Source organism: Sminthopsis crassicaudata, chromosome X (assembly GCF_048593235.1).
Source record: "Sminthopsis crassicaudata isolate SCR6 chromosome X, ASM4859323v1, whole genome shotgun sequence".
In the NCBI taxonomy this organism is placed as follows: Eukaryota; Metazoa; Chordata; class Mammalia; order Dasyuromorphia; family Dasyuridae; genus Sminthopsis; species Sminthopsis crassicaudata.
This window is the reverse complement of record NC_133623.1, coordinates 2,243,431-2,265,191: the sequence shown is the minus strand read 5'-3', so window position 1 is coordinate 2,265,191 and position 21,761 is coordinate 2,243,431. Positions and strand designations below refer to the sequence as shown.

The 21,761-nt window shown below is 52.9% G+C and overlaps 1 long non-coding RNA gene across 1 annotated transcript; it reads left to right on the top strand.

Annotated features, from left to right (window-relative positions):
* Window positions 1-5,168: 5,168 nt before the first annotated feature.
* Window positions 5,169-7,752, top strand: LOC141548637 (uncharacterized). The gene is made up of 3 exons (XR_012484010.1): window positions 5,169-5,490; window positions 5,722-5,827; window positions 6,839-7,752. It is a non-coding gene; the product is annotated as an uncharacterized LOC141548637 (long non-coding RNA).
* The last annotated feature ends 14,009 nt before the right edge of the window (window positions 7,753-21,761 follow it).

Here is a 21,761-nt window from a genome sequence, read left to right as displayed (position 1 = left end):
ACTAAGTCTCCTCACTACCTCCCCCCCCACTAAGTCTCCTCACTACCTCCCCCCCCACTAAGTCTCCTCACTACCTCCCCCCCACTAAGTCTCCTCACTACCTCCCCCCCACTACCTCCCCCCCACTAAGTCTCCTCAACACCTCCCCCCAAGTCTCCTCACTACCTCCCCCCACTAAGTCTCCTCACTACCTCCCCCCACTAAGTCTCCTCACTACCTCCCCCCACTAAGTCTCCTCACTACCTCCCCCCACTAAGTCTCCTCACTACCTCCCCCAACTCTCCCCTGACTAAATCCCAAGTCCCCTCACTACATCACCCCCTATTCCCCCCCCACTAAGTCCCCTCACTACATCACCCCCTATTTCCCCCCCCACTAAGTCCCCTCACTACATCACCCCCTATTTCCCCCCTAAGTCCCTTCACTATCTCCCCCCACTACCTCCCCTGACTAAGTCTCCTCAACACCTCCCCCCCACTACCTCCCCTGACTAAGTCTCCTCAACACCTCCCCCCCACTACCTCCCCTGACTAAGTCTCCTCAACACCTCCCCCCCCACTAAGTCTCCTCAACACCTCCCCCCAAGTCTCCTCACTACCTCCCCCCACTAAGTCTCCTCACTACCTCCCCCCAACTCTCCCCTGACTAAATCCCAAGTCCCCTCACTACCTCACCCCCTATTTCCCCCCCTAAGTCCCCTCACTACCTCACCCCCTATTTCCCCCCCTAAGTCCCCTCACTACCTCACCCCCTATTTCCCCCCCTAAGTCCCCTCACTACCTCACCCCCTATTTCCCCCCCTAAGTCCCCTCACTACCTCACCCCCTATTTCCCCCCCTAAGTCCCCTCACTACCTCACCCCCTATTTCCCCCCCTAAGTCCCCTCACTACCTCACTCCCTATTTCCCCCCCTAAGTCTCCTCAACACCTCCCCCCACTAAGCCTCCTCAACACCTCCCCCCCACTAAGCCTCCTCAACACCTCCCCCCCACTAAGTCTCCTCAACACCTCCCCCCCACTAAGTCTCCTCAACACCTCCCCCCCACTAAGTCTCCTCAACACCTCCCCCCCCACTAAGTCTCCTCAACACCTCCCCCCCACTAAGTCTCCTCAACACCTCCCCCCACTAAGTCTCCTCAACACCTCCCCCCAACTCTCCCCTGACTGAATCCCAAGTCCCCTCACTACCTCACCCCCTATTTCCCCCCTGACTAAGTCCCCTCACTACCTCACCCCCTATTTCCCCCTAAGTCCCTTCACTAGCTCCCCCACTACCTCCCCTGACTAAGTCTCCTCAACACCTCCCCCCCCCACAACCTCCCCTAAGTCTCCTCAACACCTCCCCCCCCAAGTCTCCTCACTACCTCCCCCCCACTAAGTCTCCTCACTACCTCCCCCCTACTAAGTCTCCTCACTACCTCCCCCCAACTCTCCCCTGACTAAATCCCAAGTCCCCTCACTACCTCACCCCCTATTTCCCCCCTAAGTCCCTTCACTATCTCCCCCCACTACCTCCCCTGACTAAGTCTCCTCAACACCTCCCCCCCACTACCTCCCCTGACTAAGTCTCCTCAACACCTCCCCCCCCACTAAGTCTCCTCAACACCTCCCCCCAAGTCTCCTCACTACCTCCCCCCACTAAGTCTCCTCACTACCTCCCCCCAACTCTCCCCTGACTAAATCCCAAGTCCCCTCACTACATCACCCCCTATTTCCCCCCTAAGTCCCCTCACTACCTCACCCCCTATTTCCCCCCCTAAGTCCCCTCACTACCTCACCCCCTATTTCCCCCCCTAAGTCTCCTCAACACCTCCCCCCCACTAAGTCTCCTCAACACCTCCCCCCCACTAAGTCTCCTCAACACCTCCCCCCCACTAAGTCTCCTCAACACCTCCCCCCCACTAAGTCTCCTCAACACCTCCCCCCCCACTAAGTCTCCTCAACACCTCCCCCCCCACTAAGTCTCCTCAACACCTCCCCCCCCACTAAGTCTCCTCAACACCTCCCCCCCCACTAAGTCTCCTCAACACCTCCCCCCCCACTAAGTCTCCTCAACACCTCCCCCCCACTAAGTCTCCTCAACACCTCCCCCCCACTAAGTCTCCTCAACACCTCCCCCCCACTAAGTCTCCTCAACACCTCCCCCCAACTCTCCCCTGACTGAATCCCAAGTCCCCTCACTACCTCACCCCCTATTTCCCCCCTGACTAAGTCCCCTCACTACCTCACCCCCTATTTCCCCCTAAGTCCCTTCACTATCTCCCCCACTACCTCCCCTGACTAAGTCTCCTCAACACCTCCCCCCCCACAACCTCCCCTAAGTCTCCTCAACACCTCCCCCCCCAAGTCTCCTCACTACCTCCCCCCCACTAAGTCTCCTCACTACCTCCCCCCAACTCTCCCCTGACTAAATCCCAAGTCCCCTCACTACCTCACCCCCTATTTTCCCCCTGACTAAGTCCCCTCACTACCTCACCCCCTATTTCCCCCTAAGTCCCTTCACTATCTCCCCCCCCCACTACCTCCCCTGACTAAGTCTCCTCAACACCTCCCCCCCCACAACCTCCCCTAAGTCTCCTCAACACCTCCCCCCACTAAGTCTCCTCACTACCTCCCCCCCACTAAGTCTCCTCACTACCTCCCCCCACTAAGTCTCCTCACTACCTCCCCCCAACTCTCCCCTGACTAAATCCCAAGTCCCCTCACTACATCACCCCCTATTTCCCCCCTAAGTCCCCTCACTACCTCACTCCCTATTTCCCCCCCTAAGTCCCCTCACTACCTCACTCCCTATTTCTCCCCCTAAGTCTCCTCAACACCTCCCCCCCCACTAAGTCTCCTCAACACCTCCCCCCCACTAAGTCTCCTCAACACCTCCCCCCCCACTAAGTCTCCTCAACACCTCCCCCCCCACTAAGTCTCCTCAACACCTCCCCCCCACTAAGTCTCCTCAACACCTCCCCCCCACTAAGTCTCCTCAACACCTCCCCCCAACTCTCCCCTGACTGAATCCCAAGTCCCCTCACTACCTCACCCCCTATTTCCCCCCTGACTAAGTCCCCTCACTACCTCACCCCCTATTTCCCCCTAAGTCCCTTCACTATCTCCCCCACTACCTCCCCTGACTAAGTCTCCTCAACACCTCCCCCCCCCACAACCTCCCCTAAGTCTCCTCAACACCTCCCCCCCCCACAACCTCCCCTAAGTCTCCTCAACACCTCCCCCCCCAAGTCTCCTCACTACCTCCCCCCCACTAAGTCTCCTCACTACCTCCCCCCAACTCTCCCCTGACTAAATCCCAAGTCCCCTCACTACCTCACCCCCTATTTCCCCCCTGACTAAGTCCCCTCACTACCTCACCCCCTATTTCCCCCTAAGTCCCTTCACTATCTCCCCCCCCACTACCTCCCCTGACTAAGTCTCCTCAACACCTCCCCCCCACAACCTCCCCTAAGTCTCCTCAACACCTCCCCCCACTAAGTCTCCTCACTACCTCCCCCCCACTAAGTCTCCTCACTACCTCCCCCCCACTAAGTCCCCTCACTACCTCCCCCAACTCTCCCCTGACTAAATCCCAAGTCCCCTCACTACCTCACCCCCTATTTCCCCCCTAAGTCCCCTCACTACCTCCCCCAACTCTCCCCTGACTAAATCCCAAGTCCCCTCAGTACCTCACCCCCTATTTCTCCCCTGACTAAGTCTCCTCAACACCTCCCCCCAACTCTCCCCTGACTGAATCCCAAGTCCCCTCACTACCTCACCCCTATTTCCCCCCTAAGTCCCCTCACTACCTCACCCCCTATTTCCCCCTGACTAAGTCCCTTCACTATCTCCCCCCACTACTTCCCCCCCACTAAGTCTCCTCACTACCTCCCCCCCACTAAGTCTCCTCAACACCTCCCCCAACTCTCCCCTGACTGAATCCCAAGTCCCCTCACTACCTCACCCCCTATTTCTCCCCTGACTAAGTCTCCTCACTACCTCCCCCCATTAAGTCTCCTCAACACCTCCCCCCAACTCTTCCCTGACTGAATCCCAAGTCTCCTCACTAAGTCCCCCCTCACTCCCCTCTCTCCTCCCTTCCTAATTTCTAGGTGGGCTGCGGAAAGGGGAAGCCCCGCAGGGTTTCTGGGTCAGCCACCGCTATCCTCAGGGCTTCTGGGAGAAGGCACCAGCAGAGACCCTTCTGTGTCCTCAGTGCAGGCACCTCTGCCCCAGCTGCTTCCTTGGAGGGGCCTCCGTCTGTAGCGCCCCGTGCCCGCCTGGAGGGCAGGGACCCGCTTTCCCCCCCCCTGTTCCTCGGCCTGGCCCTTCCCTCAGTGGGCCCCCCTTGCCCTGGGCCTTGTATGGAGCCCTGGGATTGGGGGGGGGCCTGGCTCCCCCTTATGGCGGCTCCTGGGGAGGGAAGAGATGACTGGGGGCTCACCTAAGGGGGGAGGGAGGCCGCTGGGGACCCTCTGCCCGCCAGGAACACTTCCCAGCATCCCCTGAAGCCCAGAGCCGAGGGGACCCTGGAGAAGAGGGAGCGCGGGGTGTCCGGGAGGGCCCTCGCCGGCACAGGGCGGGGGTCTGGGATGCCCCCTGTCCCCCAGCCTGGGTGCAACGCCTGGGAAGGGATTCTCGGTAGAAGGAGGGGCCCCAGAAGCGCTTTGGGTCCCCAACCTTGGAAGCCCGGCCCCTGCTCTCCCCCTTCCAGCACACCTGACCCGAGTTCTTCCTCCCGGGGCTTGGGGGCCACCCGGGGCACAGCCCCCACCCGCCCAGGGGTCTCTGGAAAGGGGCTGGAGAAGTCTAGGAGACCCCTGCCTGCTCTGGCTGGGGGGGGGCAGTATATGCAGTAGTCCAATGTGGAGGCCGAGGAGCCTGCTGGGTATTCTTCCCCCCCCTCTCTCTCCCCCACACACCCCAGGAGGGTCAAGTCTGCCTCAGCCAGAAGTATGAGTGGGGGGCCAGAGACGGGGAGTTCAACTCCCCCCTTAATGGAAAGGGCCTCCTCTGACCCAAACACAGCCGGTGGGCAGATGGTGGTCCCCCCTGTGGTGCTGCCCCTCCACACAGCCCAGTCCATGTCCCTCTGGCTTCCCTGGCCTCGGCCTCCTCCTCCTCCTCCTCCTCCTCCTCCTCCTCCTCCTCCTCCTCCCCCCCCAGCCCGGCCTACACATCCGGCAGGTACGGGACAGCCTACTGCCAGGTGGGCTGCAGCCCCCCCTTTGCCTCCCTCCAGACCCAAAGAAAAATAGACAGGGAAGGGCACCCACCCCCCTGAGCTCACGCTTCCGGCTTGGGCCGACGCCTCGGCTGGCCGGGAACCCGTCCCGTGGCCGGGGGCTTAGCGGGGAAGGCCGGGCCTGCCCGCGGGGAGGGGGAGCCCTGTGGGGCCTGCTGGGAAGCGGCAGCAGCTGGAGCCCACCTGGCCAGGCTGCCTTCTAACCTGCCGGGAGGTCTCGGAGAAGCCGGAGCCAGCCCCACCTCCCCCCACTGTGGCTCAAGGTCAGCGGCCGCTCTGTCGGGGCGAGGCCGGGGAGGCGGGGGCCGCTCTCACACCCAGAACTCGTTTTGTGTTAGGAACCTGTGCCTGGGGTCCCTCCAGCACCAGCTGCCCTCTCCCTCCCCTGCATCCCGTCTCACGTGGGTGCCAATGGGCCGGGGCCGCCCTCCTCCCCCCTCCCGTGCCCATGGCATCCAGCACCGGGTCACTGAGAGCCAGCCGGTCCCTCTTAGATGAGGGGCCCAGAAGACACCTGGGAGAGCGGGGCGCCCCAGTCCTTCATTGTACAGAGGGGGAACCGAGACCTGAAGAGGGCCCCTGGCTTGTCTCGACTCCCAGGTAGGAAGTAGGGGACTCGGATTGGGAGTCGAATGCTTTGACTCCATTGTTCCGTGCCCTCTAAGTTGTTGTTTGTTTGCCAAGGAAACGGGCTCTCGCCCAGAGTCCCACTGCTAGAGGTGTTCGGGGCTGGTGCTGTACCCGCTGTACCCACTGTGCCACCCAGCCGCCCCTTACCCTCTCACTTCTTGAGCTGTCCCTAGCTGGAGACCCCTAGGGCTCCGTCACAGGGCCAGAAAGGCGAGGGTGCCCACGGGAAGTTCCCCAAGCCTTGTCAAACCCCCTGGTTCTGGGGCCTCCCTTCCTGGGCCCAACCGAGGCTGCCGCTTGGATCTGGGGCCGGGGGCCTGTGTTTCAGGGATGATGTTTTACAGCCAATTCTGGGGGGAGAACCGTATGCAGGAGACTTTGTTGAGGCAATCGGGCCAGCGACTTGCCCAGGCGAGTGAGTCCGGCCCCGGGGAGCAGCCTGCAGTGGTCCCTTTGACCTCTCACCTTCTCGGTCACTTTAAGCTGGAAGATCTCCACGCCCTCCCTGGGGCCCAGAATTTACGGTAGCTGAACGTTTTTAAAAAGCGTGTCTCCTGCCATGTTAAAACCATCACAGCCTTGCAAAACCGGCCCATGAGAATCGATCCTTCTCAATGTGTGGCTGTGTGGGTACAGATAGAAAGGTCTCCCTCTGTCCATATCTATCCCTCTATACATTTTTTTAAGCTTTTTATTTTCAACGCCTATGCCTGGATGATCTTTCAGCATTAACCCTTGCAAAACCTTGAGTTCCAATTTCCTCCCCCTTCCTCTAGTGGCAAGTAATCCAATATATAAGCATGGTATGTGTTAAATCCAATCGGTGTGTGTGTGTTTATACAATTCTCTCCCTGCACAAGGAAAAATGAGATTAAAAAAAAGAAAGTAAATGACTAAGAAAACAAAATGTAAGAACAACAAGAGTGAGAGTGTCATGTGGTGATCCACACTCCCTTCCCACGATCCTCTCTCCCGGTGCAGACGGCTCTTCCCATCACAAGATGGCCGGAACCGGCTCGGATCGCCTCACCGCCGGAAAGAGCCGCGTCCGCCAGAACGGATCGTCGTATAATCTTGTTGGGGCCGTGCACGACCATCTCCCGGTCCTGCTCACTTCCCTCGGCATGGTTCCTTTCAGTCTCTCCAGGCCTCTCTGAAATCCTCCTGCTGATCGTTCCTTACAGAGCAACAATGTTCCATCACATTCATACACCACAACTTGTCCAGCCATTCCCCAACTGATGGGCATCCACTCGGTTTGCAGGTTCTGGCCACTACAAAAAGGGCCGCCACAAACTGGCACATGTGGGGGTCCTTTTCCCTCCTTTAGGATCTCTTTGGGATACAATAAAGGCTTCATTTCTAACACATATAAAGAATTGACTCAAATTTATAAGAATATAAGCCATTCTCCGATTGATAAGTGGTCAAAGAATATGAACGATTTTCAGATGAATGAAAAACCATTTCTAATCATATGAAAAAATGCTCTATGGCACTCAATTAGAGAAATGCAAATTAAGACAACTCTGAAGTACCGCTACACCCCTTTCAAATTGGCTAAGATGCTAGGGAAAGATAATGACGAATGGGGATGTGGGAAAACTGGGGCACTAACACATTGTTGGTGAAGCCGTGAACAGATCCAACCATTCTGTAGAGAATTTGGAACTCTGCCCAAAAGGCTATCAAACTGCCGCCACCCTTTGACCCTTTCGTTCTTCATTCTCAAAAAGGACCCTCTACAAGGTTCGTTTTAGCAATAAAAGAAAAACAAGGGTTCTGATAAAAGCTTCATTTCTAAAACATAGAGAATTGATTTGTAATCAAAATTATAAGAATTCAAGCCATTCTCCAATTAATAAATGGTCAAAGGATATGAACAGAATTTTTAGATGAAGAAATTAAAGCCACTTCTAGTCATATAAAAAAAAAAAGGAAACTGAGTGGATGCCCATCAATTAGAGAAAGGCTGAATAAATTATCATATAATATATATATATATATATATATATATATATATATATATATATATATATATATATATATATACAGAGAGAGAGAGAGAGAGAGAGAGATACACATGATATGGTAAAGGGATATTATTATTCTATTAGAAACCATCAACAGGATGATTTCAGAGAGGCCGTGGGAGCCAATTGTGGACCACAACACAACATTTTCACTCTTGTGCTTTTGCTTGCATTTTTGTTTTCCTTCTCAGGTTTTTTTTCTTCTTGATCCAATTTTTCTTGTGCAGCAAAATAGCTATATAAATATGTACACATCTATTGGATTTAACATATACTTTAACATATTTAACATGTATTGGACTACTTGCCATCTAAGGGAAGAGGTAAGGGGAAGGAGGGGATAATTTGGAACAGAAGGTTTTGCAAGGGTCAATGTTGAAAAGTTATACATGCATATGTTTTATAAATAAAAAGCTATAATAAAATAATTTTAAAATGCTCTAAATCACTATTAGAGAAATGCAAATTAATACAACTCTGAGGTACCCAATCATATTGGCTAAGATGACAGGAAAAGATAAATGTTGAAGGGGATATGGGAAAACTGGGACACTAATGCATTATTGGTAGAGTGAACTGATCCAATCATTTTGGAGAACCATCTGAAACTATGCCCTAAAGGCTATCAAATTGTGCCCTTTGATCCAGCGGTATTTCTGTTGGGTCTGTATCCCGAAGAGATCATTTAAAAGGGAAAAGGACCCACATGTGCAAAAATCTTTATAGCAGCCCTTTTTGTAGTGGTAAGGAACTGGAAACCGAGTGGGCACCCATCAGCTAGGGAATGGCATATGAATGTAAGGGGATATTATTGTTCTATAAGAAACAATCAACAGGCTGATTTCAGAGATGAACCGATGCTGAAGGGAGCAGAACCAGAAGATCATTGTCCACAACAAGATTATACCATGATCCGATCTGATGGACGTGGCTCCTTCCAACAATGAGCAGCTTCCGGGCAATCGCGATATTCTTGATGTAGAGAGCCATCTGCATCCAGAGAGGTCTATCGGGACTGAGTGTGGATCAAAACAGATTATTTCCCTTTCTTTTTGTCATTTGTTTGCTTGCTTATTCTCTCATTTTTTTCTCCTTTTTGATGTGATTTTTCTTGTGAAACAGGATAAATGTAGAAATAAGTTATAAATAAATATAAATTAATGTAGAAATAAGAATTGCACATGTTTAACATAGATTTACTTGTTTAGGTGAGAGGATGGAGGGAAGGGAGGGAGAAAATTTGGAACACAAGGTTTTGCAAGGGTGAAAGTGGAAAATTATCTTTTGCTTAGTGTTTCTAAATGATTCACAACCACATGAAAGAAAGCTCCAAATCACTAATAAGAGATTATTATTATTAATGTATTATTAATAATAATAATAATAATAATAATAATAATAATAATAATAATAAAGGGTTGTGACTAGTGAAGCTGGGTGGCTCAATAGATAAAGCACTGGCGACTGAGTCAAGAAGACTCAAGTTCAAATCCAACCTCAGACACTTATACTTGACCCTGCACAAGTCAGTCAACTTCTCTTCACCTCCATTTCTTTCATTATAAAATGGGGATAATAACACTTACCTCCCAAGGTTGTCATGAAGATGATATTCATAAAGCACTCTGCATAGTGCTGGACATGTACTAGGTGCTTAATAAACACCCATTTCCTTCCAAGGGCATTGTTGATAAAACTGAGTCGGAACAACTATTTTGGAAAACAATCGTCAGCCAGATTCCACTAAGGCTTTTACTCCAAGGAGGCCATTGATAAGAAAGAAGGTCTCATAAGCCCCCAAATTTTATAGCAGCAATTTTTTCTTTTGGGGAAGGGGGCAGAGTTAATGCCCGTCGAATATGGATCAGCCAAACAAGTGATGATACTGGAATGTCATGGAATATTACCGTGCCTTAGGAAGTAATAAATGTGAAGAACACAAAGAAACATGGAAAGATCCCACAAACTCAAGTTAAGAGTCAACAAAACAACGCATACAGGAACAACCACAATGTAAATGGAAAGTGTGACCACACACATGAAAAGTGAATGTTTTAAAAGTATGCCAAACTCCTGCTTGGTGTATTAACCTGGGGATGAGATTCTCTTTGCCAATGTTTTATTGAAGATTTTTGCATCCATATTCGTTAAGGAATTGGTCTATGATTTTTTTTCTCTGTTTTCACCCTACCCGGTTTAGTTAGCAGCACCATATCTATGTAATAAAAGGAATTTGGTAGGACTACCTCTTTCCCTATTTTTAAAAATAATTTATGTAGTATTGGAGTTAATTGTTCTTTAAATGTTTGGTAGAATTCACATGTAAATCTATCTGGCCCTGGAGATTTTTCTTTAGGGAGTTATTAATAGCTTATTCTATTTCTTTTTCTAAAATGCGACTAAATAATTTACTTCCTCTTCTGTTAACCTGGGCAATCTATATTTTTTTTTAGCTATTCCAACATTTCATTTAGATTACCAAATTTATTGCCATATAGTTTAGGCAAAATAACTTTTAATTATTGCTCTAATTTCCTCTTCATTGGTGGAAAGTTCTCTCTTTTTATTTTTTGAGACTAACAATTTGATTTTCTTCTTTCCTTTTTCTAATCAAATGAACTAAAGGTTTATCTATTTTGTTGGGTTTTTCATAAAACCAACTTAGTTTTAGTTATTAATTCAATAGTTTGCATATTTTCAATTTTATCCATCTCCCCTTTTCGGAATTTCTAATTTGGCATTTAATTGAGGGTTTTAAATCTGTTACTTTTCTAGCTTTTTTTAGTTGTAAACCCAATTCATTGATCTTCAATGCAATTAAGCATCTAGAGATATGACTTCCACTTATAACCACTGTGGCTGCATCCCACAAATTTTGCTATGTTGTCCCATTATTGTCATTCTCTTGGATGAAGCCGTCTATTGTATCTATGATTTGTCATTTCATCCATTTGTTCTTTAGGATGAGATTATTTAATTTCCAAGTAATTTTTGGTCTATTTTCTCCTGGCCTTATATTGCATGTAATTTTTATTGCATCGTAATCTAAAAAAAAAAAAAAAAAAAAAAAAAAAAAAAAAAAAAAAGGTACATTTACTATTTCTGCCTTTCTGTCTTTGATATTGAGGTTTTTATGCCCTGATACACGATCAATTTTTGTGCAGGTTTTATGTACTGCCGAGAAAAAAGTAAACTCTTTTCTGTTTCCGTTCAATATTCTCCAAAGATATGGGGAAAGTCATCGCCAGGATAATACACCGTGACCGAGTAAGATTTATACGAGGAATGCCGGGCTGGTTCAATATTAGGAAAACTATTAACATAATCAACTATATCAATAGCCAAACTAACAAAAATCATAGGATTACGTCAATAGATGCAAAAAAAAAAAGCATGTGATAAAACCCAACACCCATTCCTATTAAAAACACAAAAGAATATAGAAATAAATGGACTTTTCCTCAAAATGATCAGCAGCATCTATTTAAAACCATCAGCAAGCATCATATGTACTAGGAACAAACTGGAACCATTCCCAAAAAGATAAGGGGGGAAGCAAGGTCGCCCACTTTCACCATTACTATTCAATATTGTGTTAGAAATGCTAGCTTTGCAGTGTGACTCCTGGGCTTATATCCCAAAGAGATTTTAAAGAAGGGAAAGGGACCCCCATGTGCAAGAATGTTTTTGGCATTGTGCTTGAAGGCACCTTGGGAGAGCTTGAGCCCACCCCCCTCATTGTGACTCAGAGAGATAAAGCCACTTGGCCTGGGTCACATAGTTAATATTTGAGAGGACTTGGTCCCAGATCTTCTAGAAGAAGCCACCTCCCCCCAAAAGCTGCTGCAGGAGATAATACCAAAAAGCTTCCTGGAAGTCTGAGTACAGACAGTTACTCACAGATTGAGCCAATCTGCAAATCACCTCCAGAAAAAATGCATTAGAGGCTCGGCTTTGAGGGCCTTAGTGCTGCCCCCTTCCCATCGACTGGTAGAGCCGCTTCTCTGGGACTAGCAAGCTCTCCCCCACAGCCAGGTCCCTGTCCAGTAAGGACTCTCTGCTCCCCGCTCCCAGCCCGGCCGCGGCCCCTGGCCCTCCCCCTCTCCACCCCAGGCCCCTGGCCTCCTCTCCACCTCCCCATTCTGCTGCCCCACCTAGCCCATCCATTCACCAAACTTGCCTTCAGCCTCTCTCTCCCCTTGTTTTCCCGGGCAGAGCCCCCAAACCCCAGCTCCCTCCGGGAGATGGCTCTTTCTCCCTCGCCTCCGGCCTGGCTCCGTCCAGATGGCGCCCATCTCCCAGAGCCCTGAGGCACTAGGCTTCCTTTCCTTTTGCTACATAGCTCGGTCTTTTCACCCCTAAGTCATTACCGTGATCCTATTGCTGCACAGCAGCTGCCCCCCCCCCCCAGGACCCAGGTCCCCGGCTCACCGGTCCCTCAGCTCTCCCCTCCCCCATTTCTCTCCACTCTGGTAGCGACCCAAGATCTGACCATCACCCACAAACACGAGAGCCCTCTCCGCCCGAGCTTTCTGACGAGTGCCCTAGGTTTTGCTGCCTCTCCCAAACTGCTGCTGCCCCTTCCCTCACTCCTCCCCTCCCCCCTCCCTCACTTCTGCTCCCCCTCACCTCTGCCCCCCCCCCCCCCCGGGCCTCACCTCCTCCTCCTCCTCCCCTTGGGCCCTCCCCTGTCCCCCTGCCCTCCTGTCTCCTCCCCTATCCCCGGGGCCCTCACCTCCTCCTCCCCCCTCCTCCCCGGGCCTCCCCTGTCCCCCTGGCCTCACCTCCTCCTCCTCCCCTTGGGCCCTCCCCTGTCCCCCGGGCCCTCCTGTCTCCTCCCCTGTCCCCCGGGCCCTCCTCTGTCCTCCCCAGTCCCCCGGCCCTCCTCTCTCCTCCCCTGCCCCCCGGGCCCTCACCTCCTCCTGCCCTCTCTTGTCCCCCGGCCCTCCTCTCTCCTCCCTTTCCAGTTTGGGCCTTCTCCTTCACCCATCCAGTTATCCGCTGGCCCTGCGGTTGACCTCCCATTTATCCCGCTAATGCCTGGCTGGGGGCCCCAGAACCGGGCGCTCTCTCACCTCCCAGGGCCTTCTGGGAGCCCCGGGCGTCTGCCTTTTATTACTTCCTGATTGGCTCCTCAGCTCATTCCCCCAGAAGCTGGCCCACCTGCTCTCTCCTCCAGCGCCCTGATGCCCGACACCTGTTCCACATCCCATCTTCCGCCCCCCCCCCAGCCGTGGATCCGCCTCCCCCCCCTCCGAGAGCGTCCTCGGACGCCCGCCCCTCCCCCGCTCCGCACCTGCAGGGTCTCCCGCGGGTCTCCCTCCTTCCTCCATTTCCCGTTTGCTCCTCTGACCGGGCCCGGCTGCCCCTCTCTCAGTTCCCCGCGGCTCCCACCCTCCGAGGGGAGACAGAAGGCGACACTGGCTGAAACCCCACGGGAGCCAAGGCGGCCGGGAGAGATGAGCCGGGCGCAGGGGACGCCCGGGGGAGCTGGGCCGGGGGGGGGGGGGGGGGGGGGGGGCAGGTGGGTTGGGGAGAGGACAGGGGAGGAAGACCAGAAGCGTGGGGAGGGGCAGCTTGGTGGGGAGCTGGGAAAGCCAAGGAAAGGCTTTTCTATGGGATCCGGGGGGTGAGAGGGAGCCCCGGGAGCTCAGTGAAAGCCGGAGTGCCCGAGACCCCAGCTCCAAAGGAGGCCGGAGTAGGGTGGGGGGGAACGGAAGGCAAGAAAAGCACAGCAGCCACCGCAGGGGGCCGGGGGGGGGGCTGGGGGAGGGGGCACCCCTCGGGAGAAGGGATCCCTAAGGAAGGTTACGAAGGGGGACATCGGAGCGCTGGGGAACGGAGCGGAGGGGGGGCTGAGAGAGACGGAGGCTGACCCCTGGGTTGGGGGCCCGGAGGACTGGGAGGGGGGGGGAGAAGGCGGGAGAGCCTGGGGCGCCAGGAAGGGGGAGAGTCTGGGGCGCCGGGAAGGGGGAGAGCCTGGGGCGCCGGGAAGGGGGAGAGCCTGGGGCGCCGGGAAGGGGGAGAGCCTGGGGCGCCGGGGAGACGAGGAGTCCCGTTTTGAAGGGCGAAGTTGAGGTGTCTACAGGGCGTCGGGTCCGAGGTGGCCAGTGAGCCGTGGGAGGCGGAAGCCGGCCCCGGGTCAGACCTGGCCCCGAGAAGAAGACGTCAGGATCACGGACTTCCATCTTACAGGGGAGTCCGGGAGCCGCTGAGCTCCCCCGGAGAAACGGCCCCGCCGGAGGGGGCCGGGGCCCAGCCCTGGGAGCCGCCGCCATTACCGAGCCAGACGTGGCGGGAAAACCTGCTCGTGGGACCGTCGTGTTGACAAACCGTGTGACCGTGGCCAAGGCGCTTCATCCTTCTCCCTGTCTCCCTCTGTTTCTTTCTCTGTTAATTGGGGCAAAGAGTGCACCCCCCCCCCCCCCCCCCCGGGGCTGCCGGGAGGAGCGAACGAGATGCCGGGGAAGCTCGAAGTAAGCTTTCGGGTGCCGTGAATCGGATTCTATCCCGTCCCGGCTCTGCCTGTCCACCCACAGTGCCGAGCTTCTCCCCAAGGCCACTGGTCTGTGATCGTTCCCAGCTGGGCCGTTCTGCCCCAGATCCTGCCACATCGCCTCTTCCAGAGACCCCTGGGCGCCGATTCAGGCAGCCCCGCGAGTCCAGGGAAGGACCTCCGCTCACAAACTGCCTCAGACCCTCCCCCAGGACCCCAGGCCTCCCCCAGGCCCCTGGCCTCCCCCTGGCCTCCTCCCCCAGGCCCCCATGCCTCCTCCTCTGCCTCCCCCAGGCCCCTGGCCTCCCCCTCTGCCTCCCTGGGCAGGGAGGGTGACTCCAGGGGAGTCCCTCCCTCTCCAATTCAGTTTCTCTTTCTGTAAAATGGGGCTCATAGCAGCTCCTTGGCAGACTGTGGTCGAAATCAAGTGAGATGCCACCTTTCAGCCGCTTTGTGAACCCCCGTTACCCTGAGGGGCAGAGGAGAAGCTCCGGGGTGAGGTTGGGGGCCTCCTTTTCCTGGGGGCCAGGAGGATGTACACGGGGGTGGATTTACCTCTCTGCCAGTGGCAGAGGGCAGGCGGTTCCTCCCTCCAGATTGGTAGACTGAGGAATGGGAGTAAATAGACAAGTGGAAAGGACTCCCAGAGTTCCTCTCTTGGCTGAGGGACAGAGGCTCCGGCTGAGGGCCATGCAGCGTCCTCGTCCGAGAGCTGCCCCGTGACCGGGAACTATTAAAGAAGAGCCCAGCGGGCAGCTGGGGGCGGGCAGGGCCCACGCCAGTCATCTGGAGCATCTCGGGCATTGGCCTCTCCCCCAAGACTTGGACTTCAACTCTAGTTCTGTGGTTCCTCGGACACTTTCCCTTTCTGGGCCTCATTTAGAAAATGGACATATTTGCTTATCCCCGCCCCTACTTGCAGGGCACCTGGGTTGCACAGTGGTTAGAAGGCCAGGCCTGGAGCCAGAAAGACTCTCCTTCCCAATTTCAAATCTGGCCACAGACACTTACTAGCTGTGTGACCCTAGGGAAGTCACTGGACTCTGCCTGTCTCAGTTTCCTCATCTGTCAAACGAGCTAGAGAAGGAAATGGCAAAGCATTGTGGTATCTTTACCAAGAAAGCCCCAAAGGAGGGCGGTGGCAGCGTTGTTGCAGAAAGTTGGACATGACCGACCAACAACAAGCCTACTGGAGCCGTAGGATACATGAAGCGGTGCTCATAAAGGGGGAGTGGCTGCAGCTGTTCCTTCCTCCTGGGAGCCGAGCTGCCCGGCCCCGGCCCCTGTGTCTGGAGGCTCCATGACTACTACGGCCCTTTCTCTGCAAGGCGCTGCCTACTGACTCTCGGGACTGGATCTGGGACCCCAGCTTCCTCAGGAGACAGGAGAAGTGGGGGCAGGGGATCCCGGCCGGGCCTGTGATACAGAGATCAAGCTTTGGGAACTCAGAAAAGTTACTTCACCTCAGTTTCTTGTTGGCAAAATGGGCGTAATACTTGTTCTACTTTACGGGGTGCCTCCTAATCTTCCAAGTGTGACAGAAATGGAATAAATTGTTAGGATGAGATCCTGAGGATAATCTATCCCCCAGGGCCCAGACTAGAGGTCATCGCATCTGAGCCATAACTGCCAGCCCTTTCCTTTTATTTTTTACCAAGTCTAAGATGGAATACTTGCTAGCTGCCAGGTCCCTGCGTCAAAACTCGGCAACCTGTTCTTTCCTGAGGACCAGAGCCAGTGGACCCCTCGTCATCCGCCCAGGCGAGCCCTAGTATGTGAGCGTCACCTAAAGGCTCTTTGTTCTACTTGCCCCCCCCCCCCCCACAACTGCCCCAGATTTCCTCACAGGAACCAATCTCCTGGATATATAATGCTGCTCTGCCCTCCCGCCCACCCCCAACGGGATTTGTTCTGTTTCCTTTGAACAGTTCTTCTGGATCAAGTCGGGCTGCCTGGGAGGTCGATTTTGCCTTCTTGCACGGGATCTTCCACCCTCTGGCCCATTGCCAACATTTTGTGCATTTCCGTGAGTGGATCTGAAGGCCTGGCTTTGCTGAGGCCCTTCCTGATACTTTGTATCTAGTTGGGGTCATATATAGACACTGTTTCCCCTTCCTTTCCCGCCTAAAGCCTCTTTGATTCAACTTGTAACACCACAGACAAATCCATTCTTTCCGAGCACTGTTATGTGTGCTCCATCCCTGATCAGGGCCCCATTAGCCCAATATTTTAAGCAGTGGTCCAGAAATACACATCCTGTTCTCCAACACCATCTTTCTCTCCCTCTCTCCTTCTCTCTCTCTTTTCCTCTCCTCCCCCTCTCCATTTCCCTGTCTGGCTCTCTATCTCTGTGTGTATATGTATATATGTATGTGTGTGTGTGTGTATGTATATCTATATGTGTATATGTATATATATGTATGTGTATATATATATATATAATTAAACATGTTAAAGTATATATTAAATCCAATGTGTATAAACATATTTACACAATCCTCTTGCTGCACAAGAAAAATCAGATTAAAAAAAGAAATTGAGTAAGAAAACAAAATGCCAAGGAACAACAACGGAAAGAGTGAGAATGCTGTTGTGACCAATCAGTCCTTATGTTCTGAAGCCTTTGCTTCCAAATGCAGAAGTTGGAATAACACCACTTGTACCCCTAAGGCCTCCGGTTTCTTTTCCAACGCTTTAGCAACACTTTCTCGATTCCTTCCGGTACTATCATTTATGCCCACACAAATTGGCAAAGTAGTGAATACTCATCTGGTTTGACTAGTCATGGGAGGTTCTTTGTCACACCCTAGATACGTGCCCTGGAAAGACAGTAGACATCTTTGTTGTTATCGGGTAGACAGACAGTTGCCTCAGTATCCACTCAGTAGCAAGTCACCAGCCACCACTCTCTGCCACTTCTTCCTCTGACCTTGACTGAACAATTTCTCACTTGGTGGAACCTAAGCGTTGGCGGGAGGCTCAGTGGAGAACCATGGAGCCCAACCCATCCACCAAAGGAATTTGCAGTATAATGTAATATTTACTCGATCTGTATCATCGTTCCATGGGGGCCAAACAGAAACTCTCATAAGCAAGAGTTTTTCTTGACTCCTAGCTCCGAGTGTTCAAGGAGCCCCCTTCGGTTTCTCTTGTGTGTCACGCCCCCTTTTGGCCTCCAGACTACAAACGGAGGTCAGGATCCCCATTCTATTCTGGGTAACCTGGTAGGGATAGAAACATTCTTCTAAATGGATGGCCAAACAAGAACTGAAGTATATTATGAAATGTAAAATGGATAATTTTGATATTATTAAAATGACTAATCCAATAACAGTATTATAATTATTAACAATGTAAAATTAATAAAATATTTAAAAGTTATCGTACAAACAGAACCGATGTAGACAACATTAGAAAACCGGGGAAAATTTTTTACGTTCAAAGGTTCTCATAAAGTTGTCATTTTTAAAATATAAGGAGAATGAACTCATAAGAATACAAGCCATTCTCCAACTGATAAATGGTCAAAAGAAGCTAATGGACAATTTTAAACAAAACCATTTCTAGTCATATGAAAATGCTCCAAATCACTATTGATCAGAGAAATGCAAATTAAGATAGCTCTGAGGTCCCCCTAACCACCTCTGACAGGCTCAAGGGAAAAGATAATGATGAATGTTGCAGGGCATGTGGGTAAACTGGGATGTTAATACATCTTTGGTGGAGTTGTAAACTGATCCAACCGTTCTGGAGAGCAATCTGGGACTATGCCCAAATGGCTATCAAACTGTGCATCCCCTTTGATCTTGCAGTGGGCCTGTATCCCAAAGATCATAAAAAAGGGAAAAGGACCCACACGTGCAAAATTGTTTGTAGCGGCCTTTAGTATAATGGTAAATGGATGCGATGGAATATTATTGTTGTGTAAGAAATGATCAGCAGGATTTCAGAGGGGCCTGGAGAGACTCACGGGACCTGAGGCCGAGTGAAGGGAGCAAAACCAGGAGATCACTGTACACGGCGATGAGATTATACCATGATCAGTTCCGAGGCACTTGGCTCTTTTCAAAATCAGGTGATTTGGGCTGGTTCCTATAGACTTGTGAAGGAGAGAGCCATCTACACCCAGAGACACTGTGGGGACTGAGTGTGGCCCACCACACAGCACTGTCGCCTCTTTTTATTGTTGCTGTTTTTGCTTTTTTCTTTCTCGTTTTTCCCTTTTTGATCTGATTTTTCTTGTGCGGCATGACCAAAGTGGAACTACATCTGGAGGAATTGCATGTTTAACACATATAGGATTCCTTGCTGTCTGGGGGAGGGGAGGAAGGGAGGAAGAAAAATTCGGAACACGGGATTTCACAATGGAGAATGCTGAAAGCAATCTTTGCACACATTTTGGAAATAGAGAGGTTTTTTTTTGTTTTGTTTTGTTTTGTTTTGTTTTTTTTTTAAGAAGCATTCCTTTGGGGGCAGCTAGGTGGTGCAGTGGATAGAGCACCAGCCTTGAATTCAGGAGGACTAGAGTTCAAATCTGGTCTCAGACACTTAACATTTCCTAGCTGTGTGACCCTGGGCAAGTCACTTAACCCCAGCCTCAATTAAAAAAAAAAAAAAAAAAAAAAAAGAAGAAGAAGCATTCCTTTAAGCCCTTTGCTTCCTCTCCCAAGGCTTCTTCTGGGCCAGGCTTTGGGCACAGGGATGGCACTTGGTGAGGTCCAGAACAACAGCGGCCTTAACTGGGTGCGGATTTGAGCCTGCTCTTCAGGCTTGGTTTCAGTTACAGGCCCGAGGCTCCGGCTCAGAGCAGCTGCTTCTCTCGGCATTTTCCCGGCCCTCCCCCCTCCTCTGGATGGCCTCTCACCTCAGACTTCATACTGTCTTAGGCCAGCTCCAGTGCTTGTCCTCTGTGTGTGTGCATCTAATGTATCCATAGGTGCGGATGTGTGCATATATGTACATGTATGCATGTTTGCATAGAACAGCATGTGTGTATGTGTGTACATGTGTGTAACTGCACATGTGTGCATGTGTGTGCATGTGTGTATATGTCTATGCATGTGTATGTTCATGTATAGATGTATGTATATGAGCATATATTGCATGTGTATTGTATATGTGTGTATATGTGCTTGCATGTATTGTGTGGGTTTAGTATGTATATGTGTGTGTGTACGCACACACACACATACACGCCTCCTGATTTTATAAACAAGGAAACTAAGTCCCAGAGAAGTCAGGTGCCTGGCGGCAAATGCTGGAGGCAGGACGTGACCCAGGCGCCCAGCTCTTCCCCACGGGCCCCAGCCAATCCCCTTAATGTACTAAGCCCTGCCCGGCTCAGGGGAAGACCGGGCGCTTCCCCCACTCCCCAGGCCCTGGAAGGCTCCCTATGCCCACGATGACTTGGAAATGAGAAGTCCGGGCCTGGCCCGGGGGGTGGATGGGTGGATGCACCCAGAGCCAACACACCAGCCCGCAAGCCAGAGGCGACCTCTGAGCTCACAGAGCACGGGCAGCGCAGCGAGGGGTTTACGGGTCCAGGGGACCTCGCCCGGGCCGGGGGCGCTGGAGCGGGTTGGAGGGCCACACGGGGATTTCAGGTTCTGAGCCCAACTTCACTAGGGCAGGCAACAGAGAAGGGGGCATGGGGCGAGCCAGGGATTCTGGGGGGTTCCAGGGGAGCCGGAGGGGGTTGGCATTGCCCCTTCCCACTCTTGTGTGACTCAGGGTTGGCGAGCAGGCCGTTGGGTCCCACCTAGACGAGGGTCCTAACCTTTCTGGCCAACAAATCAAATACCTCTGGAGAGGGGGGTGGGCGTCGGAGATAGGGCAGACAGCTTCAGAAGAGAGCCCCCTTCTTGGGGGAAGCCGCCCCCCAGGGGGGTCTCCCAACTCGACTCCAAGGAGAGGCGAGAGCTCCCCGTTGTCTGGTAAAAGTGCGGCTCCGAGGATCAGGACTGAGTCGGGGTCCTTTGGGGAGCCCCGCTCTCTGCTCTGTGAGAGAAAGGAGTTAAGGTAGCCAAGGCCCCGCTTCCCGCCCCCTCGGGCCCCCCACTGGGCCCTTCCTCTAGGGTCAGGAATGAGCTGGGCCGGCAGGGCGGTCAGGGGGCAACGGGAGAGCGCGCCCAGTGCTCAGACTGGAGCCGGAAACAAGCGGGAGAACGCCACCGGCCTGCAAACGACCGGACCGTCGGGGAGATGGCTCAAGGGGCCAGCAGGAGAAACAGGAAGGACAGGGGAGGGTGGGTAAGGAGGAGAGAGACAGACAGAGAGGGCGAAAGAGGGAGATGACCCATTGTCTTTCCCATGAGGCTGCGGGTTCATTCAGGGCAGAGACTGCTGGGACCTCTCTTCCCTCACTGATCTCCTTTCCCAGAGTTCCAAAGCCAGGGTGGGCACCTACTAAGGGCTTCTTCACCCACAGTTGAACTGCCTGGCTGCCCACCTCCCCTGGGCTGGGCAAATTTACATATGCAAGAGATTCGAGGGAGGGAGGAACCAAGCCAGAGCTCCCAGCATGGCTCCTCCTCCTCTGTCCTGGGGGCTCCCTTAGACAGTGAGGGAGGGGTTGAAGGGGACGAGCTCCACAGCCCTCCAGAGCTCTAAAGGCTCCTGCTCCATGGGGCCATGGGATGGAGAGCCAGATGTGGGAGGAACACAGAACTGGCCCAATTAGCCCTCGGGAGGCACAGGAAAACCAGCTGCGGCTCCGCCTCCTGGAGCTGCTCTCCTGGAAACTGAGGCCCAGAGAACCAAGGCAGTACACAGGGCCCGGAGCCGGCCATTCAAAGCCCAGTCTTCTGCCTCCCAATCAAATGCCTCTAGACCTTTCCATGGAGCCGCGCAGTCTTCTTCTCCCTTCTCTCCTGCATTTCCAGGAGAGCCATTCTGCCTCCTTCTCCCACCCCTCCTCTCCTTCCCCGCTCACCCTGAGCCCGGCGGCCGAGTTACAATAGACAGTCTGACGTCTGCCCACCATCCCAATGGCTCAGCGGGGTGGGGAGAGGGTGCCACCTTGGCCCCGGAACCCCGGACTTCTTTACAGATGCCCCGATGGTGGCACGTGCCCGGATGATTAAAGGCCACCGCTGGGGTCACGGATCAGAAGGGCTGCTTCATCTCTGGGCAAACTCCAGAACAAAGGCCCGGGGCTCTGGGAGGCTTCCTAGGGCTGCCCAGTGCCAAGGATTCGGCTGCTTCCCCGAGGTTCACGTAGCGGGCAGCGGCAAAAGGCCGGGCAGCCACACCTGGTTCCTTGGTAGAAGCGGGAAAGAGGGACCTGGGACTCTTTGTGCCATCTTAACATCACAGCAACTAACAGGGGACCAAAGGGCCTTGAACACAGGACAGAGAAAGTCAGAACAGGGAAGAC